The sequence below is a fragment of the Phacochoerus africanus genome, chromosome 13 (assembly GCF_016906955.1).
Source record: "Phacochoerus africanus isolate WHEZ1 chromosome 13, ROS_Pafr_v1, whole genome shotgun sequence".
NCBI classification, from domain to species: Eukaryota; Metazoa; Chordata; class Mammalia; order Artiodactyla; family Suidae; genus Phacochoerus; species Phacochoerus africanus.
Window position 1 is genome coordinate 72,247,487 of NC_062556.1, and position 26,630 is coordinate 72,274,116.

Here is a 26,630-nt window from a genome sequence, read left to right on the forward strand (position 1 = left end):
AATTTTGCATAAAGAATTTGATAACGTAAAGAAAATGTCAATGGAAGATTTTTGTGTGTGTGTGTCTGTGTTCTAGTGATTGTTTTTTAAGAGACCATGGAATTTTTTGGTGTACTTTTTCCATGCTTTATTTATTTTTTGATTTTTAAAATTTTCAAGTCTGAAAATTAAGTGAAAAAATTTATTTAAAAAAAGGGAATAGAGTCAATGATACGTCCAGCGATAGCACTCATATAAAAGAACAGTTTAGATCCAAGGAGAAGTTGGATCCATGAATTGGAGGAAGATTAAGAGGAAGTGCCTCTTTGGCACCCCTGGGGGTGAAAAGCGAAAGGAAAGTCGTATCTATAACATTAATATCCTCAGAATTTGGAGCAGCAGTCTCCACTTTTTCATTTCTAAGTGCTTTGCTTCTTTAATTCTGTTTCCCTTTAAAACACAAATAGCAACTCACTTTTGCAGATGAGAATTTAGAAGGCCTTGAGAGACCACGTTTGCAGTGTTTGTGAAGCTAACACAGATAGTAGGTGAAAAGCAAGAAATTGATTCTACGTGTTAGTTAATCCAAACTCGGGGCTCTTGATCATTATTGTCTAATAGCCTTGCTCTGGCTCCACATGTAGTGGAGAGAGGATTGGGTCAGGTGTGTGTGAATAGAGGAGCCAGAGGAGCCTGTGTTCTGAGAATGTCTCAGAGGTTAAGGGTAGAGTTTGCTTTTACTAAAACAGAGCTTGGGAACGAAACTGCCATGCCTTGGCACCAAGATCTGAGGGACTCTGCTCCAGAACAGGCGTTGAATGCTCATTATTCACACGCCATTTCTCATCAAATCTTGATAAGAATATAGGCTTTCACGTCCCTGTTGAAAGTAACCACAATGAATCCATCCTTGAATAGTTTTAGTTTATTTTAAGGAAGACTTGGTATTATTCATGCCCTAATTTTCCCCTAAATCACTGTGGTTTTGCTGTAGTCCTCTGACTAGAATACACGGAATGGGAAAATGGTAAGGGATGAGATTGGAAAGGAAATCAGAGGCTCATTCATAAAGAACAATGAATGCCATGTCAAAATAGTTGGTCTTAATCACGAAGAAATCAAGAAAAACCAGTGACTCACAGGCAGTGGGAGGTGAGAGAGAGGCAATGCCTATGTTTCACAAGAACTTCTGTTGCCACAGGAAGCAACGTGGGGTGGGTAGGAGCCGCCAGAAAGGGAGAAGCCAGGGAGGAAGAAGCACCCAGCTTTGGAGGGGTGAGCCTGCCCCTATGCACAGCAGCTCTCCAGCAACTGGGTGAAGTGTGACAAGCTGCTCACAAGTTGTGTCACCGAATCCCACTCTTGAGCCACCAATTTCATATTTTTCTTATTATTCAATTTCATATTTTTCTCTGTCTTAATGTCATCCTTGTTTTTCTCTTTTATTCTTTTTTTTTCCCTGTGGCACAAGGAGTTCCCAGGTCAGGGATCAGATCTAAGACACAGCTGTGACCTACGCCACAGCTCAGCAATGCTGGATCCCCACTCGCTGCGCCAGGCCAGGGATTAAACTCATGTCCCTGGGCTCCAGAGATGCCACGGATTCCACTGTGGCACAGGGTGAACTCCTTTGACTCTTTATATATATATATATATTTTTTTTTTTTTGTCTTTTTGCCATTTCTTGGGCCGCTCTGGCGGCATATGGAGGTTCCCAGGCCAGGGGTCCAATCGGAGCTGTAGCCACTGGCCTACACCAGGGCCACAGCAACACGGGATCCGAGCCGCGTCTGCAACCTACACCACAGCTCACGGCAACGCCGGATCGTTAACCCACTGAGCAAGGGCAGGGATCAAACCCGCAACCCCATGCTTCCCAGTCAGATTCGTTAACCACTGCGCCACGACGGGAACTTCTCTTTATATTTTTTTATCTATCTATCTATCTATGTGTCTATCTATCATATGATATATATCATATATTAAATCATTTATGTATGTATATTATATAATATATAGTATAAATGACTAAGGTCATTTATATACATTATTATAGGCTATATATCAAATCATTTGTATATAGTATATAAAATCAGACGAAAATCATTAAGTGAATTAAATTCTAAAGTCCCAAGATCTTATATTTTTGAAAATGCTTATTTTAAGAAAAAAACAAGTTGAAGGTAGGTTAAAATATTCAAAATGACCGATTGCATTAGATATTATGGTGATATCAGAGATATAATAGTACATCAATATATGTGTGTGTGTGTGTGTATATGTATATACCCGTTAGAGATTTGCAAATTCATCAAAGACTGAATCACAGCAGTTTGCTTTTCAAAAATATGTAAAGGCTTTTAATTAGCTGTGAAATTTAAATTCTCAATATCTTAGCAGTTAAAAGCTGCCATATTTCACTGCCCTGTAACACAAAGCCATTTTTTCAGTTAGACCAGCCTCTCAGAGTCTCCCAAAAAAGCCACACTTAGATATTTCTCCCCTTTCCTATCTCTCCAAGTCTGTACGTTTCAGGAAAATCCCTAACTTTGAAGGCGTTTTTATTTCTAGTGTTCTATTTTATATGTTTCGGATACCACATATTCTGCCACCTAGGGAGTCTTGCAACCAGTATTTTGCCCAAGTTTGTGTCACAGGAATCTACCGCAAAGCGACTCTATTTTACGTCATATTCTTCTTTTAAAATTTATAGTGTGGAAATTTCTTCCTATGTCCCTGAATGAAAATTCAGGCAGTCTCTTGGCTTTCCTAATAACTCTTATTTGGCAGATACTCCTTTGGTTACTCTAAGAAACATTCACGAACCTTTCCAATTGGTTCTTAGAATGTTCATTCTCATGAAATAGCCTTTTTTTTTTTTTTTTTTTCGCTGTTGAAGCTACCACACCTCTTCCACTCCAACAGGCCATGGGCTGGCCACCTGCAGCCTGGGAAAGCGCTGTGCCAGGGTTCCTTTCCCAGGCTCATCACCTCCTCCTCACGTCCTGGGTACTGTTTCTAAGGGCTTAGGTATTGAGGGGTGCTCATGGAGGAGTGAAAAAGGGATCCAGAAAATCATACTTTACAAATGGTCGCACCCTCTTTAGGCAATCCTACTAAGCAGAATCTAAGAGGACTGAATTCATCTCAGGGCGATGAAGACCCTATATCAACTCGGGTGGAACCACTCCCAGGGCAGCTCCTACCTTCTGCTTACATCATCCATCGCATCTTGTGGCTTGTCTTTGAGATTTCTCTGGCCAAAGTTCAAATACCACTCGTGATGGTTGGTTTCATGTGTCCGTTTGACTAGTCTGTAGCATTCGTTGATTCAGTCAAATGCTAGTCTAAGTGTTACTCTGAAGGTACTTCGTCGATGTCATTAAGATCCAGAATCAGTGTTAAGTAAAAGATATTACCCATGCCATAAAGATGGGTGTCATCCAATCAGAAGAAACCCTTAAGCGTAAGAACTTAGGTTTCTTCGAAAAAAAGACATTCTGCCTTAACCCTGGAACATCAACTCCTGCCTGAATTTCCAGCCTGCTAGACCTCCCTATGGATTTCAGAAATGCCAGCCTCTGCAATCATTTAGGTAAATGTCTTAAAATATCTTTATATCTCTCTATCTACCTATCATCTAGCTAGCTAGCTGGCCAGCTACCTATCTCTGTACTACGGAAGAAGCCTGATTGGTTCACCATCTTCCCATGCCCCTAATTATAGAAGATTCGAGTGTTTACCAATTATTCCAACTGAAGTCTCTCTCACTAGAGATCTGAAACCCACCAGCTCAGCCTCCTTGAAAGGTTTGTGCACAGAACTAAAAAAAATTCCTTCCAAAGCATTTTCTATATATTTCCATAGCTCTTGCCTATCTCATTATAAAAGCCCATTAGCTGATTCCTGGCCCCTTACAGAAATTTCAGTTTGATCAGATACCACCTTCTTTTATCTGATATGTATCATTAGGTTTCTTGGTCAAAATCTACACCTTTTTTTTTTGTTTTGTTTTGGTCTTTTGTCTTTTTAGGGCATATGGAGATTCCCAGGCCAGGGGTCCAATCGGAGCTGTAGCCACTGGCCTACACCACAGCCACAGCAAGGCCAGATCTGAGCCACGTCTGTGATCTACACCACAGCCCATGGCAATGCCAGATCCTTAACCCACTGAGTAAGGCCAGGGATTGAACCCACAACCTCATGGTTTCTAGTCAGATTTGTTTCCACTGTGCCATGATGGGAACTCCGAAACTACCCTTTTATTATCCTTACATAGGCTACCTGCTTCAGGGAAGTCTATGATAAGGAATTCAGAAAGCATTTATCCTCACATTACAGTTGCGGCCAACTCCACATATACTCCACGCTCTATGGCGCTGTCCTTGCTTTCAAGGAGCTTCAATGCACTTGAGAGAAACAAAATTTACAAACACATTTTTATCCTTGAACAGGATGTAGGAAAGGTAAAAAGCATAGCTTACCTCGGTCGTAGGTGGCCTTTGAAAACATGATGCTGTTTTGACATGGTGGAAAGAGGGCAGAAGAAACATACTTCAATTGTATAGAAGAGCAGAAGCAGGTGGATCAGCGGATTAAAGAAGAGGTTCAAGGGAAAATTGAAAAAAATAAAAGAAGGGTGATGCGGGAACGGGGGTCCTTGTAGAATACAAGGTATAAATTACAGAAGGAGGTTAGAGAGGACTGCCATAGACACTGACAATTCAAACATCAAATGATAGGTGTGTGGTGAATTGGACAGGTATATAAGCAAGATGGGTGGGGGAAGGATGGCGAATGATAAAAATATTTGGAGGCTAACAAACTAGCTAGAATTTGCTTGCAAAGATCAGCTATGAGTGAAGGCCTGTGTAAACAGCAGCGAGGCAGCAGGAGAAAGAACACTGAAGCTGAAGGGCACTCGGGGACCATGGATTCCACGACATTGTTGCAAGGTTACGATGTCTCAAATGGAGCAGTTAGTGTCGGAGCTGGGACTATATCCAGTGATGCAGATTCCCAGACATGTATTGTTGTCCCATGGTTTTATTGAAAGGCATCTATTTGAAATGGTTTCGCACTAATCTTACTTCCAACATAAGGTATTATTCTCAAAACCACCATCAAAATGTGTTGATGTACATCTCAAAGAATGCAAGAGGCCTATTTACGTCATGAAATACGGGAATAGAGCATAGATTTTTTTTTTTTGTATTTAAGTGTCTATGAATTAAGTAAAACACTACATTGTAACCATTCAAAAAGAAAGTAAACCACAGTAACTGGATATAACCCTGGGGGGGGTGTCCCCCCCCCACCCCCCCCACCCCCCACCCCCCACCCCCCCAATCCCCCCCCCCCGATGTTCTCAGCAGGCCAGTTCCAACCTTCATGAAATTTTGGCAGTTGGAACACAAAGTTCTGAGAAGGGAGGATGAGTAGGTATTTTGCTTTGAGGGTACTTAAGGTTTTTGAGAAGTTATTTACGGGAATAGATTGGATAAAATAGCAACATGCAACACGGAAGTGGCAGCCGCAGCAGCTTCCTTTCTCACTCTCAGTGGTGGGGAGGCACTTGTGATCATTGCTAGACAAGTGGTGACCTCGGTGGGGGTACCAGATTGTTTTCCACTGCACCCCACCCTGGGAATTTTATGTTTTTGTAATTATACCGTGTCTTTAATATTTCTTTTGGGTGCAAAAATTTTTTTAAGACTGATTTTTACAGATATCCTAAAATTTTTCTTTAAAACAATCATAAATCAAGTATATGTGGAGATAGAATTTTTGTATAACAAACTTGGTCATTCAACAATTATGCGTAATATATTTGAATGTGGAAATGAATGCATACCATACAGTAATTGTCTATTAGAGATGTGTTGTATTTATTTATTTAATAAATGAGTAAATGATTATGTACATGAAGATTATTGGAGACATATAATGCCCCATATAATTAGGGAATCCCTCCCTTTGTAAAAGTACAAATGTGTGTACTTTTAAAGAAAATATCTATTTAAGATCCTATGGTTTTTCACTTGAGCTGCATTTTACTTTGGTTTGTGTGCCATTCAAGGACAATATAAGAACTGATTTGAGTCTCATGCTCATGACACTGCTAATGGTATCAAAAATCATAACAGTTCAAGATAACATGGAATTTTTGTAAAGGGCAGTTTAGCAGCCAGTGTTCAGTTCTAATACCAGTTGTAAGTCATGGAGCCAATGGAACTAGAAGCAAGAGGCACACCAACATCTGGACTTTGAACAGAGAGTTGGAGTGGTTTGCCAGTGGTACTTCATTCAAAATGTTTGAACATAGAGTCAAGGACACACATTAACATACTCATTATTTTAGCCCAGCTGGGATCAGAGACTCACAATGTAGAGCTTCTCTGGCAGAAATGCTCTATAGTACATGAATTCCTTCCATTTTCACTCATATCCTGTGCAATATTTTACCTCCCAGTGTGGGACAGGCTTCAGCTCTCTCAACTGAAGAAGTCCAGGACAATCAGCAGCCTGTCCTCCAAGGACCCACAGCTGGAGATGCTTTAGCATCGTTACCAAATACATTAGAGAGATAACTCCTGCCCGCATAGAGAGCAACTGAGAAAACTGGATAAAATGCCATGTTAAAAAAAACCAAAACAAAACAATATGGCAGGTAGTAGAGAGCCAATGATTAGATCAGACCTACAGTCAGCAAGATCCTAAGGAGGCATTTCAAAGAAGTTGGACCTTCTTTAAGCTGCTTTCTCCTAAGATTATGTAGAACTTTTTGGCATAGGATGAGAAGCGAAGAATTCAGGCAAAGTATTGATGCTAATTTTCAGAGAAGACAGCAGAGCTTTTGATAACTTAAGATGGCTAGAGAGACAAAAATTGCAGAATTGGGAAATCAAGGCAGCTAGGAATTAAAAATCTGATTATTTCGGTGAATAGGAAGGTACACAAAGATGTACTTTAGATTCTGTAGATTCTTTCTCGAGGTACTTATCAACTTGTTAAGCTCTGTTGGGCAAGAAGCTGGGGAACCAAAACACAAATTAAAATGCCCGATACTTTGGAAAACAGGTTGCCAGTATCAATTAAACCTGACAGATAGGGCCTAAGCCAACACTTCTAGCCATGCTCAGCGGAAGGTTGTACATATGTATATGTAGATGTAGATAATGTACATCAGAAGATATCCCTGATGAAGCTCATGGCAGAATATTTATGACTGCTAAATGAGAACATCTCAAATGCCCATGAACAAAGAAATATGAATAATTATGTGATATGTTTATACAATGATAGCAATTAAGATGAAGGAACAAATATAAGGAGGGATCTCAGAGCTTGACTTTTTTTTTGTATTTTTGTCTTTTTAGGGCCTCACTCACAGCATATGGAGGTTCTCAGTCTAGGGGTCTAATCAGAGCTATAGCCTCCAGCCTACACCACAGCTCATGGCAATGCCAGATCCTTGACCCATTGAGTGAGGTTGGGGATCAAACCTGCAACCTCATGGTTTCTAGTCGGATTTGTTTCTGCTGTGTCACGATGAGAACTCCATAGGTTGACTTTTAATTGAAAGAAAGAAAAGAGTAATCTATATCCATATATTTATGTCTATATCCACAAGTATTTAAAACTAACTTACAGTGTTATATAAACATCTAATGGTGATTTGGGAGCCAAGATTGCAAGTGTGAAAGCAAAAGACAGGCGCTTGCAATAATCTTCTCTTCTTTCATCTGGGTGATAATTATAGGAAGAAACTTTATTGACTTTTACATTCATTTATGCTACACTTTGGTAAAATTTTTCTTTGAAATACATTGGGGAAAATTCTCTTCAACCATAGAGACCAATGATGCAAAAAATGTTATTCCTAATACCTATTACTGAGGCATGTATGCTGGACTTCTGTTACAAGCTTTGCTTTCTTAATGTTGAGGTTTTAATCTAGGTTACCTGGGTGACAAAATACAAGAGATATGTGGTGAACCTACTTAGGTGCATTGTAACCTAGGAGAAACAAATTGCAGGGGTTAAAAAGAATAGTGACTGGTTTGGTGGCTCTTGCTTGTGGCTGTTGGAGGGACTGAGTGCTTCAGGGCTGGAGGGGACGAGTCCAAAGGCCCTGATCAGGTTGGGGGTGGCAGTCAAGGGATGGGGATTGGGCGGATCACGTGGGTGGGTCTTACTGGCAACAGGAAGTATTCCCCTAGGGATATGAACAACCGACAGAGAGCTTGTAAATACCTGATTTTCAGTCCTTGAAATTAAGTTTTAGATGAGAACAGGGAAGAAAGAGGCTACTTGGAGAATCAAAGTAAGAAATGAAGGTGATCGGGATGGGGGAGGAGAAGTGGTTAGATTCTGGGTATCACTTGGAGGTGAAGCCAAGGGAATATTTTGAGGGACTGGTGTGAAATAAATCAGTCAGTTTGCAGCCAGAGTGATGAGAACAAAAGAATTCCATTTCCTGAGAGAGAAGAGTTTGGGGAGCCAGCAAGGGACGGTTTATAGCCCGTGCTTGGTACAGTGTCTTTCATGATAGTAGCCTCGAAAACAATGAAAATGGAAGTAGTGGTGAATAAAATATAGACCCCGATCTCTCCAAAACATGCACTATGCTCTTGCTTATTTTTGCCAGAGTGCCCTATTATTCTTTTTCTGTGGTAATTCAGTGTGCAATTTTGTCTACATGCAGCCAAAACTGTGGTCTGCTTCCAGCCAAAGAAGCTCTCTGATCCACAAATAGGCATTGATACTTGAGTGGTGTCTTTGAAGGAAAGCTTACAAGGAAAATCAGAAGCTGAATTCTGACACATGAAATTAGAGTTTACTCTTAGACACCCACTGTGCTATGCTCCCATGGAGAAGGGAGGCTGGTAATGTTAATTATATAAATTTGGGGTGTCTCAGAATAAGACCTTGTGATGATAAGAGATTACCAAGAGAGTGAGTGAATAAAAAACAAAGAATGGTCAAGAATTATCTCTGTGGCTCCCAAATATTTAGAATTCAGGAGGAAAGAGCAAAGGATACTGAGAAAGAAGGGCCAGTGAGCATATAAAACACAGGCGTGCATGTAGAAAGTTTGCAAGAGAACGTAGCCTCTCGTTTAAGTGGTATTTAAGTGTTCATCTTAAAGTGCTAACATGGAATTTGATTTTTTCCGAAATAACTTTATGAGACTTACCTTGAGAACCAGGCCGCGCTATATGATATTTTATCTGTAGAGTACCTGACCTTTTGACATATTTATGATACACACTCTTTGTTTTTAATGTGAAAGCAGTATTAAAAACATTAAGACAAGTGTGCTAAACTTCGTTCTGTGAGCCAGTATCAGATATAATTTTTTGGGGACCAGATTGTACACACATGCGCACATGCACACACACATAAGTAAATACATTGTCTTGAAACAGTGGGTCGTAACATCCTGACGTGGACAGTCTACGCAGCATACTGAACTAAACCTGGAAGGGCTTTAAGACTGAAGGAAGTCTGGAGCATTGATGGAGGAGGACAGAACCAGTAATTTCTGCCCCAAATGCTGTGCCAGACAAATCTTTTCACGTCTCCCTGGAACCAGAGTCAACATACAACGCAGAACAATGGAGAAATTGTTCTCTTGAGATAGCTTTGGAAACCTAAAGAACACATGAGGAAAAGTGCAACTAAATGTGAAAAAAGGGGGTTCCCGTTGTGGCACAGTGCAAATAAATCCGACCAGGAACCCTGAGGTTGCAGGTTCAAACCCTGGCCTCGCTCAGTGGGTTAAGGATCCGGCGTTGCCGTGAGCTGTGGTGTAGGTTGCAGACATGCCTCGGATTCTGCATTGCTGTGGCTGTGGTGTAGGCCAGCAGCTATACCTTTGATTTGACCCCTGGCCTGGGACGCTCCATATGCCATGGGTACAGCCCTAAAAAGCAAAAAAAAAAAAAAAAGTGAAAAAAAGTAATACTGTTTATAAATAGTTTTCTCCACAGAGGTAAAGGTTTATTCAGAAGGAAGTTAGTAAATATTATCATCATTGTTACATACTTCTGAAACCCTCTCCAATAACTGCATGAAGAAAGCTTTGTACACATAAATATTAAGAAAGTGTTTATTTATTCCTGATAGAATGGTTATAAATCTCATATTTCTACTACGGAAAGTAGTTTATTCATAAATCATGCTCTCTTAGACCCAAAATCTATTAAATAAGGAATATATATATATATATATATATATATATATATATGTAGAACAGTAGGAAAAGATATTCTCTCTAGAAGCACACACTAACATTGGAAATACATATTCCAGTTGGATGTTTGTATTTTAAAACTAGAGGCGTATAAATTAAACTTTTATTTACACTTTAATTAAATATTTTTAGAAAGCATGTCTTTCACATGACCTTGATGTGTCAGCGTAGAAGTTTGGAGTCAAAAATGCCCCCAGCTGCCCATGGTATTTACAGAGACTCTGTTTACAACAGAAACACCATGACGAAATCAATGTATCAGCTTCTGATCCAAAACCATGTGAAAAAAGGGAACTGAACACTAGTACTACCATTTAAGGTGATAAAGTAGAGACTGAAACATTTTAAGAGGTGTCTCTAAAATTTCCAACCCTTGACGCAAGTGTTACAACCAGGTCCTGTGCCTCCAAGTAAAATTGTTTCCACTGTATTAAACATCCTATGATATTTCAGCCACGCATGGCTAGGATAAATTATTCTCTGTCTTAAATATCATACCTGGCTTTGAATGGCATTTGCCTCTTTTCTCAACCAAATTTATCCCCCCAAATTAAAATTTCTCACCAATGACAGCTTTAAATCTGAAGAAAAAAGAAATCTTTCTGATGACAACTAAATAGGAAAGTCCTGGAGTTATTTGGACAAATAGAAGCAAGACAGAATAAAATATCTATTTTCAAAATTAAAATATGGGAAAGACCACAAACTTTTGACCTTGTGTGTTCTTAGACACTTATTAAAAAAAAAATCACTTGAAATGTACAGTTTCCATTTGTATCAGTCCAAGTTTAGGGTGGAGTTTCCTACACTTTCCAGAAGAGAGCATTGCTCTGAATGATGCCCAAGTGACCCTGCGGAGTTAATCTATCTACATTAGTGTCTAACTTACAACCAGGAAGTGCTTTAGAGTTTGACAAGAATAAAGGCCTGCATGCCCTCTATATATCAAGTCACTGAAACTCTAAATAATGTGATTTCTTATTCTCTTAAAAGCATATATCGTCACTATTCTTTATGATCATACAAGTAATATGAAAATCCCCAAACTATAAATATTTGAATAAATATATATCAAATTCCTGGACTAAAACTATATAGATATCACCGTAATTCATATTTTAAAATTCTGGTTTTTTGAATGCTTCCCAGTTCATATCAAAATTCTTCTGTTCTAATAGATTATGCATTTCCTTTGTTTCTGTTCATCTGTTTGTTTCTATTTGCCAAGCACCTTATCTGGAAATAACATAAAGTGAGTGGATGCGGGGACAATCATTTGAATGATGTTACCGTAATCTCGGAGATGAATGGCAGTCCCTCGAGATCCAGGGTCAGTGTCAGTGTGAGGGAAATCGCGCATGGTTATAGGTGGATGTGGGGGGTGTAGGACTTGCAAAGGTGAACCGTATGGGTCTAGCTTGCCTAAGAGGTTGAGGGAACCCCGCACCAAAAGAGTGGATGCGGCAATAGGACCTGACTAGGAGGTGCCCTCATGATTTGTTGGAGTGTTGGAGTGGAGACTTGCAGTCTCTCAATATCCTTCTTTTACTAACATTACCTGTTTTTGTGAGGTTGTGGAATCATAGGCAGATAAAAGATTGATTTGCCATTCATCCTTGCATCTAGGGGCGGCTGTGTGAGGTCTTTCTAGCCAACGAAACAGAAATTGAAGCCCACTGTTGGCGCTCCCACGGGAACATTATTCTTCTGACGAAGTAATAATTGTTACCTCCATGTGTCTTTACCCATCTTCCTTCCCCTTCTTCTTGGTGAAGGGAAGACACGTTCCTTGAAGGGGGAGCAGCCCTCTTATAACAACGGAGAGACAAGCCACACCTTAAGGACAGCACAGCATGAACAACGACCTAAAACCTTCAATAACTGCATGAGGTTGGAACTGCATGGCCTTGGACTCCTTATTGCCTGAATAATTTAAAAAAATCACTTACCTGTTTAACCTACACTTTATTCATTGATATTACATGTGACTAACAATCATCGTAATTTGTGTTGTCCTATTTGAGACATCACCCAAGTAAAATATTGAGGAAGGAGACTGATCCTTGGTTCTAGGAGATTAGGGGAGACGTAAGATCTAACAAATTCTGAGAGATGTATGAACAGGTGGTAAGCAAATCCTCAGCTGTAGATGATACGACAGATGGAGAGGTAGAGTGAGACTGTCTATGAAGGAAGATTTATTGGCTTGGAGTTCCTGCTGTGGCTCAGAAGTAACGAACCCAACTAGTCTCCATGAGAACATGGGTTCCATCCCTGGCCTCACTCAGTAGGTTAAAGATCCGGCATTGCCATGACATGTGGTGTAGTTCACAGACACGGCTCAGATCTGGCGTTGCTGTGGCTATGGTGTAGGCCAGCAGCTGCAGCTGCAATTCAAACCCCAGCCTGGGAACTTCCCTATGCCACGGGTACAGCCATAAAAAGACAAAAAAAAAAAAAAAAAGAAGATTTACTGGCTTAGGACTTATTGGATACCTGCAGGAGAAGAAACTTTTTTTTAAAAGAGGACAATAGAGTAACAGCCCAAGAATTAGGAAAAATGTCAGAAGTTCCCACTATTGCATGCCCTCCCTGACTTGTATGTCAGATATCACTGTCGCAGGTGATTCCTCTGCTAAAATGTCTATGATCCTTCCAAATTTTAGACTGCATCATAATTTCATAAGGCTGAACGGTTTAAGACCCTTTCATTGTCCAAGGATGCCAGGCATTTTCCACTCTCCTTTCTAAACTATTTCAGCTTTTGGTTATCTATGAAATCATTATTTCACGAGACTATTTCCCTGCCCTCTCAACTAAGTGTACTTTTTTCTGCATCATGTATATTTTGCACTCTCCTCTTTACCAGAAGTACATTATTCGCCACTCTATTTTTCCAGGTATTACTCTTCGTAAATCTGTACTCAAATCCAGCTCCTCCATAAAGCTTTCTGCAATTACTCAAACCCAGACTTCAGTCTCTCTTCCGGTCCATAATACTTGAAGTCCATATCACCCAGCCACGCGAGTTAATGACATATGTTCTCGTTCATGGTTTCATGAATATTTATTGAGTCTCCCAAGTAGATTTTAAGAGAATCTGTCCTATATTTTTCTTTTGTATTATTAAGAGAATTTAGCACTTTTAAGGAAGAGAAATGCTTGCTTATATAATTGCTTATAAAATTCTTTTCCAATAATCTTTTCTTTGTCATGTTTGAAATAAACAGCATACAATATATTTTGCCAAAGGCTTTTCTTTAAGGAGTTTTTATTTGCAAATCGAGGACATAAAATGCTGTGGTGATTGTCATGGCAGGTTTACTTTTTCTTCTTTAAAGAATGAAAAGCCCACATACATTGTTAGAACACAAGTTAACCTATCTCAGGTTTCTAGACAGTCTAAGGTTCTTGCAGACCCCTTTAAATAGCCTCTCATATTCCTTGTGTTTAACGATGACCTTACTCACACAAAAGACAGTAAAGTTAAAGATATTTCATTTTCAATTATAAAGCTAATTATAAATTAAATGTCGATTATAAATTAATACATGAGTTCCAAGACAAATATAAAATACAAATCTTTAAATTATGTGTGAATGTATACATCCTAAAGAAAAAATACAGAATGCAAATGTTTCCCATATTTAGTGCCATTATAACTACAACTTTGCACCATAATTTTGTGTTTATTGGGTTAAAAGATGGTGTATAGTGATAATTAAAGAGTACTTATGACGCCTGAATAATTGAACATCCAGCTGTTGTCCATGGCGTTGGATATGGGTGTAGGGAAAGGCGAGATAGCATTGTTGCAGTATTACAGGACACTTTACAGATGGCAGAAACCCAGCCACTGCCCTTTGGGCATTTCCAGGACATCTGGTGAGCCATCTGAATCTAGACAAGATTAAGAAGAAAATGTGAGATGCTTGAATACCAATGCCTCCTTACCCAGGCCAGCCTTCATCATGATGCTCAAATATTGGCCAGAATTCAAACAAAGTGCCCTCCAATGCTGAGCAAGAGAATATCGTCTGTTATTAACTAGGGGCTCTTTGAGGGCAAGCACTTGTCTTATTTCCTATTGTATCAGGAGTACTAAAATCTACAGTTATAATTGTAATTATTAACTCAAATAACACATGGTAACTTGTAGTCATTTATCTTGTCCCATTAAACTTATTTTGAATGACCAGCATGGTGCCTGATACATTAAAAAAAAAAGGTCCAAAAATTTAATTTAAATGATGAAAATCATTTAAAATACCAACTCTGTCCTGTCAGAAACTGATTCAGATACAAATGATTTACGATTTCTTATAAATTTCGAAGCCAAGAATAGTCCCCTACAGCTAATCTATTTGTTTATTCAAGAAAGAGACAAAACCTGAAGGGCACTTGAGTATCCAGGAGGAAAATCTCTTATGTAGAACAGAAAAGAAAACTCTAGCTGAAAGCGAAAATGATGGCAACGATGGGAGAGATTTTTGCTTTCTTCTTTCTTTACATCAGGGGTGACTAAATTACCTTGGAGAGGAATTGTGTCCCCAAATAATTTCAAATATAGGGAAGCCAAGATTCCTCCTATTTTTTTTTTAGCTCTTTTTTATGATTTTAGGTCAACAGCAGTTATGCCATCCCTTGAGGAGGAAGCTAGCCGTGGAGAGAGCACACCCAGCATTTGTGGTGAGGATATACTTTCAGCCAACATTTCCACATATTCGCTGTAAGACTCATGACACTGTAGTCTCCCAAGACTGTAAGCCTATGGGTACTTTCATTCCCTCCACCTTAGTGGTGGTTGTTATTGTTTTTAATTTGCTTGTTTATTGTTCTTATGTTATACTTTAAAGCACTTGCAAAATGCAAAATGCAAAATGCAAAACAAAAGTTAGTCAAGGGCAGTAACTAGGAAGTAAACTTGCAGTTTTAAAGAGGAGATTTTATTTTTCTTTTTTAGGGCTGCCCCTGCGGCATGTGAAATGTCCCCGGGCTAGGGACGGAATCGGAGCTGCAGCTGCTGGCCTATACCACAGGCACGGCAACGCTGGATCCAAGCTGCATTTGTGACCTACACTGCAGCTTGCAGCAACGCTGGAGCCTTAATCCACTGAGGGAGTCCAGGGATCCAACCTGCATCCTCATGGGTACTAGTTGGGTTCATAAGCTACTGAGCCACGAGGAGAACTCCAAGAGGAGACCGATAATCCGTTTTCTTCTCCTTTGCCATACAGCATTGCTCCTAAAGTACCTTATTAAAGAATTCATGTTTGTAGAAAATCAGTCTTTAAAATCCCTTAACTCATCTGCGATTGGAGGATGAATGCTCTTCTTCTACGAAAGGAAGGATGCAGAGAATCCGTCAGAGAGGCGAAAAGAAAAAAAAAAATCAACACAAAACAAAATCTAACAATGCGGATGGCCGAATTAAAGACGATGCGACAGTACTTTATAATCACTTAGATTAAGTGCACCTACCCTGCAGAAGATGCTTATTATCTGCCAGACTCAGGATTAGCGTCTTGGATGTGTTATTGAGTTAACACTGACAAACTGTGAAGGAGGTATCATTGCTTCCATTTCTTTCACAGGAGGAAAACAACCTTTAGTGAGGTTAAAAGTCATGCATTTAGATAGTAAACATGCCAGCACCAGTGAAAGGGACCATCATTCACTCAGCTGCCTTAGCCAAAAGGTGTGGAGTCAACCGTGACTCCTATTTTTTGACAGACAAAATTGAATCCAAACCTTATAAACTCTCTCCTCAAAATCTATCCTAAATCACCTTCCTGCTCATCACTCCCACAACTGCGGCTCACGTCCCAACCATTACCACCTCTTGCGTGGATCAGAAGCGCCAACACTTCCCGTTACTTATGTATATGCTTGTCCCGACAGCATCCAAGGGTCTTTATAATAAGGCAGACCCTGTTATCACCACACTTGAACACTCCCATGGCTTCATATTACCTTCAGAATAAAGCACCAATCCTTACTCTATGAGATTTTTTTTTTTCTTTTGGTCTTTTTAGGGCCACGCCCACAGCATATACAGGTTCCCAGCTAGGGGTTGAATTGGAGCTGCAGCCGCGGGCCTACACCACAGCCACAGCAATGCCAGATCTGAGCTGCATCTGTGACCTACACCACCGCTCATGGCAACATTGGATCCTTAACCCACTGAGCGAGGCCAGGGATCGAACCTGCGTCCTATGGATGCGTATTAATCAGATTCGTTTCCTCTGAGCCACGATGGGAACTCCTACCCTGTGATGCTTTGAAAGTTCAAATCCTTACTCTTATTCTTGTCCTTTCTCTCTTCCAACCTCTTGAGTTGCACTGGTTCCCTGGCACTGTGGACATAGCAAGCTGGCCTTGACCTCGGGAGGGTGGTCATGTGCAAGCCTCTCTAATTATAACACTGTTCTCTGAGAGGAATGCTTCGTTTCACGCAAGACTTCATGTTGTTCTTTTAAAGGCTTTTAATCAGACCTGAGCATCCTACTGAGAACAGAATATGCTCTTCTTTACTCTTAGTCTCCCCCTAATGATACACTTCCCCATCTGGAAGTATGTTAAAAACTCATGCATTTCGTTCTTTATTCTTTCTATTCCCCATGAGGTTGTAAATACTCTGAAAACAAAGAATTAGTCTGTTTCCTTCTAAGTTTTTTTTAGTACCTTGGAGAGTTCTGTCTCACCTAGGTACCAGGTAAATATTTATTGAATGGAAACAATTAGAAAAGCTGGGTACTCAGGAGGTCCCCTTGTGGCTCAGTGGTAGCAAATCCGACTAGCATTCATGAGGATGCAGGTTCAATTCCTGGCCTTGATCAATGGGTTAAGGATCTGGCATTGCCTTGAGCTGCAGTGCAGGTTGAAGATGCAGCTATGATCCCATTTGCTGTGGCTGGCAGCTGTGGCTCCTATTTGACCCCTGGCCTGGGCACTTCCATATGTTCCAGGTGTGGCCCTGAAAATCACTCACACACACACACACACACACACACACACACACACACACATCCAAAAAAAAAAAGGCAAAAGAAAAAAAAGAAAGAAAAGTTGGGTATCCAACCCCATTGAAGTCTTACTTCGGTGTTCTTTTTCATAGCCATGTTTGCACACTGTTTCTGGCAGACATATAAAGCTAAATTAAAAAAAATAAACCCACATATTCTAAGAACTAAGGAAGTGTATCCTGTCTGCTACAATAGTGTTGCTGTGCTGTGGTCTCCATTTATATCTTCATCCGAATAATTGCATGATGATTTGGATAAATGGGGATAAATGGTAAGAGCCATCTCTCTCCTCGTTTTGTGGTTTTCTTGACATTGATATTGAAAACCAAGATACGCTTATTCTACTTTACCAATGTACAATTTCTAAAAAGCAGTTCATTTTTAGCTTTTCAATTATAGAATTTTTATTCCTGCCATTTACTATCCTAAATAAAGGGTTTTTCATATCATTAATTTGAAATATTAATAAATAATGAAACTACTCCTTGTGCTTCAGAAAGAGATATAGAGAAGATTTTCATTTGATTTTTTTTTTAATAAGAATATTTACAGACAACACATCAACAAACAATATAGCCAGTTCCAAAAGCATGCTTTCTGTCAAAATGAAGCCATGGTCCCACAGCATGCAGCCTATACTTCTAGTTTTCAGGTATTCATTTTGCCATATACTTTGCTTTTTACAATCAGCTGTTGGTCAGTCTATCTCTTCTCTTGGGATTTTAAATTCCTTGATGTAAGAATCTCTCATTCATGTTTATTATTCCATTCGCTAGTGTCTAGCACACTGCTTATATGTATACATGGTAGGTACCAACACTTGCTTATACCAAATGAACAAACTGTGGAACTAAGGGTTGAAATAGGATGAAGAATCTATTTCAGTGAAGAAGCGTCACTGGCCAGAAGGCCTCAGAAAAAAGTGACAATAGATACTGACCTGCCTTTCAAACCTGGCTCCTGCCCATTGCCTAAACATGCCATCCCCACAAGGTCATTTGAAGCCCCTGCTTGTCTGGCTGCCTCTCTGGGAATTTTGGTGGACCTGAGGTTGGGCCATGGGAGTATCTGAGACTCAATTTGGGAGCCATTCTTGGCACAAGTGGAAAGGGCTGAGCTTGGCAGTGGGATGAGGAAATCAGCCCAGTGGAAGCTGAGGAATCACGAGGATGAAGATGGTCAGCTTCCCCAGGAAAGGAATGACCAGTGTCCTTGCCAGCTCTCTCTGACCTAAAGGTTGAAACATCTCTGCATAGTTGGAAGTCTCTAGATTCTGTGTCCAGCCATTTATATTCCCTTAGACAATAGGAGAAATGAGGGTATTCCAATCCTTTTCAGGCCCCCTTCCAAAGAGAAAGCCCCTGCATTAACCAAGTCATCATCCTTAAATAACAACCAGGTCCACTCGACACTTAGCACTTGTCTTCCTACTTCCTGAAAGAAGCAGGAAATATCCAAGACTCATTTGCTTGTCCTGACCTGGTTCATGTAGAACTATGAGATGGAAAGAGTTTACTGGGACCAACGGAGAGCCTCTTAGGCTCTACACACATTTTTAGGATTCTGGGCAGTGCTTTAACCCTCCTCTGTAAGTTCTACCGTCTCTGCTGTTCCGGGTGGGAGGTGAGAAAGCAGGTAGGCTGTGCAGGGGCAGTGAGCCCAGTCTTCAGAGTTCTCTCTTTGGCTCAGCAAAGCTTTGGGGAAGGTTGCCCAGATGGCACCATGCCATGAGTCCTGTGTCCTTACCTACCAAATTTCTGGTCCCAGTCGTGACCGAGGTAAATGTGCCCACATGTAAGGCTAGACAGTTCCCTGGGGCCCCCTGGAAGTTCAGGCAGCCTAGACCCCTTGGTAGAAAAGCCAGCTTTCTGACGTCTCATCCAAATCCTGCCAGCAACTTTCCTTCTCGGCGTTGTCCTGCCATGCCCTCAGCTTCCATTCCTGTCACCCGCCCTCTTTCCTCAGGGTCTTAGAACATAGAAGAGGCTCCTGGAGACTGCCCCACCCTCCCACCTGAATTCATCTCTCTTCCCCTATTCCGGGGTTCCGAAACACCCCCCCGACCCCCGCCGCATCCAAGTCTGCATTTTTTCCTGAAAGAATTATGCTGCTTCCTCTCTTTTTCACCCTTGTCTTTCAGCTCAACCATCAGTTCTCTCCCAGGACTATAGCTAAGCCTCCTTCCCTGTGTGTCTTCACCTTGCTGGACCCTGAGCTCTAAGCCTCTTGACATTGTCTTATCTCTTTCTTTCTTTCTTTCTTTTATTTTTTTAAGGGTCACACCTTCGGCATATGAAAGTTCCCAGGCTAGCGTTTGAGTCAGAGCTGTAGCTGTAGGCCTACACCACTCCCACAGCAACACCAGAGCCAAGCCACATCTGCCACCTACACCGCAGCTCACAGCAACGCTGGATCCTAAAACCACTGAGCGAGGCCAGGGATTGAACCCAAAACCTCAGGGTTCCTAGTCAGATTCGTTTCCAGTGTGCCATGACAGGAACTCCTCATCTGATTTTTTTAAGCAGCCCCCAGACCCCTCTTTCCCTGTGGATCCCTGGACCCACCAGCACCCTCTCTCAGACCCTTCCCACCACCAACTAACTCTTCCTGAACCCTGAATATTTTAAATATGATTGTCTGTAAGTTTGCTGAAACACTAACATACTAATTGAATCGTCGTGCAGAATTTTGTTAAATGCAGCTAGGCTGCCCTAGCATCCTATTCCATTAAAAGTTTTTTTTCACAAATTAGTTTTCCAGACAAAACAATACTTTCTTCAGTTAGTGTATACTCAAGGAATTTAACTCAAAGGGCAGCCAGAAGCAGGTGGTGGGCACGGGACGAGATGATTGTTTATTTATCAGCAAACTGCATCTAGAGGTGGACATCTATCCAAATAGTCATGAGGGGTTGTACTCCCCAGTCAATATAGGCCATGAGATCTTACCGTTAGCCATTGCTGATGCTAAGTAGAAAATGGAGTTTCCTTTGATCCTGAGACCTGTTATTTCGGTTCGGGATCAGTGACCGTATTTGAAAGAGGAACGAGGGCATAAGGCCTTCTCACTTTTACGATGCAATTTGACCATAGGAAATGTGCTTTTTACTTTCCGGAGATCATCACAACGAGATCTGGAATTCATACAGTTCACGTATGAAAAGCTGCTCCGCACACAGACGCATCTTTGTCTCCACCTTAGAGACAGGTAACGTTCCAAGAAGGACGTTGATTTATTTCACTTTTTCCTAAGTCACATCTAACTAAAAATAGTTCAGGTGTGAGCCCCCATACATTTGTCTTCAAAGTCGGCATGCCTGTCAGTCCCTCAAAATGTCAAAACTAATAATATTATTTTTATGTTTCCATTAGGCATCTTTGATCAACACAGAATTTTTTGATCAGTTTGACCTACATTGAAAACCATTTGCTGCACAAGCTCTGTCACTTTTCCCAAGAATATTTACAATCTAGTAGAAATATCAGCACCCACATTGTCCTTTTAAGATCTGAATGAAACTTAAATAAAGTAAAACTATTATCCTTTTTTATTTTTATTTTTGTCTTTTTAGGGCTGCACCCACAGCATATGGGCGAATGGAGGGTCCCAGGCTAGGAGACAAAGCAGAGCTACATCTACCAGTGTACACACAGCCACAGCAACGCAGGATCCGAGCTGTGTCTGCATTGTACACCACATCTCATGGCAATGCCAGATCCTTAACCCACTGAGCGAGGCCAGGGATTGAACCTGAATCCTCATGATTACTAGTCAGATTCGTTTCCACTAAGCCACGACATGAACTCCAAAACTATCTATTATTCTTGAGGAAAAAGAAAAAAACAAAACAAAACCCATCACTCACTGGCACTTTCACCATGCATGTTACATGAGATTTCAGTGAACTATGAGCCTTTTCCTAAATTAATATGAAGGGGACAAGCATCCAGGATCGATGCTCTTTCTCTAACACAGACTAGAAAAAAGATCTCTCCGCTGTATCAACTACACTTCCTTCCTTTTATTTGTCATTAGTAATTACAATGCAATTCCTAATAAATATTTCATTTTTTTTCTTTAGGATTTCTTTAATGTAGATTAATTTATACTAACATCTAGCAACTTTTATTATTAATTTGTTTATTGGTTTTCATTTTCGTTATGTTCATCTCCAGCATAATCAAATTTCTGTGGAGCAGTATTTACAAAGCTTGGGATATACATTTATGTGTAAATCAAATAAAATTTTAAATTAAACATATACACTGATTGGAGAAATTAGTTTTACCAGAAAGAAAATTCAAGACAACTTCCTAAAGGCATAAAACACCTAGAAGAAAACATAGCAGTACATTCTGTGATAATCAGTCTTAGAAATATTTTTTTGGATCTGTCTTTTCAGGCAGAAAGCAGCAAAAGCAGAAAGAAATGAATGGGACCTAATCAAAACAGAAAGCTTTTGCTCAGAACAGGAAACCATCAACCAAGTCAAAAGAGTTTCTACAGGACGGGAGAAGATACTTGCAAATGATCTGTCTGAACAGGGGCTAAAACACAAAAATATATAAAGAACTCAAACAGCTCAATGTAAAAAAAAAAAAAAAAAGCAAACAATCCAGTTTAAAAAACATGGGCAGAGGACTGAATAAACATTAGACATTTTTCCAAAGGGGACACACAGCTGGCCAACAGGCACTCACCAACATCACCAGTCATCAGGGAAATGGAAACAAAACGTTGATGCAAGAGTCCCTCCCACCTGTCGGAACGGCTGCAGTCAAGGGACGAGAAATAGCATGTGTTGAGGAGAATGTGGAGAGAAAGGAAACTTTATGCACTGTTGGTGGAAATGTAAATTGGTGAGACCACTCTCAAAAACAAAATGGAAGTTCCTCAAAAAAACAAAAGAAATTGAATGACCACTCAATCCAGCAGTTCCTCTCCTGTGTATTCACCCAAAGAGAACAAAACCACCAATTGAAAAGATTTAGGCACCCAATGTTCACAGCAGCAGTATTTACAATTGCCAAGATATAGAAGCCACAAAAGTGCCCATTTTCAGATAAATGGATTAATAAGATGCTATATATAAATAAGATGTATTTATACACATTGTGTGTATACATATAGACACACATTGTATACATTTATATACTTTGTATATGTTTATATGTTGTGTGTGTATATATATATACATATATACATTGGAACATTACTCTTTTTCAGATGAATGGATTAATAAGATACTATATGTAAATATGATGTATTTATATACATTGCATACACACACATGTTTTATATATATATATATATATATATATACACTTTGGAATATTACTCATCTATTAAAAAAGAATGAAATCTTGTCATTTGTGACAACATAGATAAACCTGGAAGGTATTATGCTCGGTGAAATAAGTTGGACAGACGTATAAACACTGTTTATTTTCACTTATACATGGATTCAAACAACAAACAAACAAATATAACAAAACAGAAATAGATTCTCAGATATTGAGAATGAGTGGTTATCAGAGGGTGAAAGAGTGAAATAGGTGAAAGGGAATCAGAGGTACAAACTGTCAGATGTAAGATAAGTAAGTTACAGGACTGTGATATACAGCACAGAGAAGATAGTTCATTGGTGTAGTATGTAATCGATAAAAATATTGAATCACTATGTGGTACAGCTGAAACTAATACAAAAAGTCAGCAATAGTTCATTCTTTTAAGAAAAGAAAATTTAGAGAACAATCAATTTGAACAATGTTTGACATTTTAGTGTATATTTTGATTATGTCCATATATCCCTTAAATAAATAATTGTATATATAAAACAAACAAACAGAATGGTTCATCTGCTCTTTAGTTTCTCAAACAAATGGCTTAGCTGGATTTCATTGGTTTGACTGAAGCGTTTTCAGTTGTATCACATGATTCACGTACCAGAATGTGCTGGAAAAAATTGAAAAAGTTCTAAAAAGTTATTTTTGCTCCTTTTTGTTGCTCAGGAAACTTAAAAATTGCAAAATGAAACATTTTTAAATATTTTGGGGAAATAAAACTTCTAAAAATAAATAGAGAGGACATTTTACACAGAGATTTTTGTATATGAAACCTTGTTTTATGTTCCTAGACTTATTAAAAAGCTGATTTGACGGATGTTGTTGAAATCATATTAAAGCTGCTAATTGAATAATGTATTTTTCCTATTTGAGTAATAATACTGTATAGAAATGTTGATGCATTTCTCACAGGAGTCCCATTTTTTTCAGTGCTAGCTATTTAAGCCTATACCATTTAGTGCTATAAATCAACTCCTGCTAGAATAAAATTATTCTGAAAACATTTACTGATACATCATTGAAAATGGCATTTTAATGGATAAGAATGGATTCATAATGAAATATGCATTATATTTGATGTCGAAGAAACAACCTCAAATAGGTCTCATCATATTATGAATATAGTGTGTGTGTGTGGCCTCAGCACTAACAGACTCTAAGAAATCATAAAGCAAACATACCATCTCTCTCCGAGAGAGACAAGGTCACAGCTGAGCATTGCTCAAATTACTCCCTAGAGATTTACCAATGGTAACTTGTGTCCCTAATGCTTTAATATGGAAAATGAAGTAGGCTTGTCTATCTCTCCACTTTGTTTTTGCAATTTACGCTTTGCACTTTGCAATCTCGTGCTTAGCAGTATCTGTTTTCACTTGGAAAGCTGTCCATTACAGTTCTCTTAAGGAGGTGTAATGAAGCTCCTGGTATCAAAACCTCCTGCTAAAGGGAATTTCTTTCCCTTCACAATATGTTCAGCCCTCTGCCTTCCACAGCATTCTCAATTCCACACGCAGAATGAAACATTTTTAAAAAATCATGTTACACTGAACACAGTTTATGTTTAACATTGATGATATCTAATAAAATATCACACATTGCAGCCTCTGAGGAGAGAGGCCCTGGTGCAGCCCCGTTATTCCTGGAAACCATCACTCCTGGTAAAGGCTTTAACATTGTTATAACATTTGGCAGCCACAGGCAAGGTTTTATCTGGGTGACACATTTATATGCACATCCTAGTTTACGGACCAGGGACAGGCTGATGGCTGCCCCTCTTTCAGGCCTCTCTGTATTGTGGTAGATCTATATATAAATAACCTGAACACACCATTCTGCTTGTATTTCTTAACTTCTTCATAACTCAATTGGCCTTGAAACAGTTCTGGCAATGCCATGTAAGTGGGAACCCTGTTGTTTCGGGATGGGTCCCAAAGAGGGGAGGACAGTGGTGCTTTATTGAAAATATTTCAGAATTTCTGCTGTGGCTCAGTGGGTTAAGAACCCAACTAGAATTCATGAGGATGCAGGTTCAATCGGCAATATTATTGATTTAGTGCCCAATAGTTTGAGAGTGGGTTTCTTAGAGCCCTATAAGTACAATTCCTCTTCCCCACCTCACTGTGCCCAAACATATGGATGATGGTGGGGTGGGTGGAGCTATTGAGCTAGCCTCAGTGTTTCCATAGTGATTTTCTGTCTGGTGACTTTCGAAGAAAAACAGATGAAGCATATTCATCTCTGGGAGGAATATCACTTTGCGAGAACTATATGTTAAACATGATGCCTCCAGAATCCAAGGGAGTAACCATCCTAAAAATTCCTTTAAAATAGGGTGGGATACATTGCACCAATCCATCCAAGACCAATGCTCCTTACTGAGGCCATTACTTTGTGCAAAGGCCATATTATCCTCTAAGTGTCTCCTAAGAAATCTCCTCTGATCACAATAAAGACACATCCTTTGTTCAAAGGAATTCCTCTGTCACCAGCTCTATCTCATATGTCTCTAGCCTACTTTTCCTCAAGTCTGTATCCTATGGACCTGGTACCTGATGAGTTGCAGGAGGAACTTCATCCTTCATTATGACAACCATTGATTCACCGATGGACAAACAACAAACGATTTGTTTTGATTTATATCTTATGGGGTGTGGGAGAAGTTTACACCAGGATGTAGAGTTGCCACTCCAAATCTCACAGCAATTTCCAGAGGCAGCTTTTCTTATTCCCCAGTGAATCACTGATATACTTGCTCATTCAATAAGTCTTTGGAATCTCACACACACAGACACTGTCCTTTGCAGGGACAAATCTTTATTTTTTTAATTTTTAATTTTTTTGGCATAAGGAGGTTCCCAGGCTAGGGGTCGAATTGGAAATGTAGCCTTTGGCCTACACCACAGTCACAGCAGCTCAGGATATGAGCCACATCTGTGACCTACACCACAGTTCACGGCAATGCCAGATCCTTAACCCACTGAGTGAGGCCAGGGATCAAACCTGCATCCTCATGAATTCTAGTCAGGTTCATTAACCACTGAGCCATGAAGGCACTCCATGCAGGGAAAAATTTTAAGTCTTCAAGGTAATAAGATTTATACCTACTTAAAGGAGGAAAACATTTTTCTAAATTCATCCTTCCTTCTATGTAATGAACATGTTGGCTTACCATGCAGAATGATGTTTTAATTTTTTTTAAATTTTATGTTCCCCTTCCAGGTTGTGCCAATTTGGAGCTTTCATTTCAACTTCAGGAAGGAGCCTTCAGAACTCAGCTCTGTAAATACTCTCTCTGTAGTGATATGAAGAGACACTTTCATCTATCAACCCTCTTAAGAGCTCAAATTTTTTTTTTTGGCTGCACTTGCAGCATGAGGAAGTTCCAGGGCCAAGGATTGACCCCATGCCACAGTGACAATGCTGGATCCTTAACCCAGTGAATTCCAGAGCTCAGATTTTTAAACCAGGGAACTTATCCTGAATAAATACCTGCAGGAATTCATGAGAGGCTCTTGTATTTGTTTATTTACTTATTTTTGTTTGTTTCATTTTGTCGTAAAACACAGGAATTCCTTCCCACTTCTAGCTTGTGAACGTGGACTTTCCGTGGTGTTTGGTCATATAGTTTTGTTCTATAATACTCTTGGAGTTTTGGGTGGAATCTCATCTGATAGTAAAGTTGCTATATTATCTTGGTTCATCTTCTCACCCAATTGTGTTCCCCTGAGGAATCGCTCAAGGAGCTGAGGTTGTTTGTGTACAAGTTATTGAGTTTTCCTGTTTCGGCTAGTAAAATACCTAACAGCGCCCCAATCCATTCATAACAATATCCCTGGGGAGTTCCAATTGTGGCTCAGCAGTAACAAACCCGACTAGTATCCATGGGGATGTGGGATCTATCCCTGGCCGTGCTCAGTGGGTTAAGGATCTGGTGTCGCCGTGAGCTGTGGTGTAGGTCACAGACATGGCTTGGATCCCCCATTGCTGTGGCTGAGGTGTAGGACAGCAGCTGCAGCTTCGATT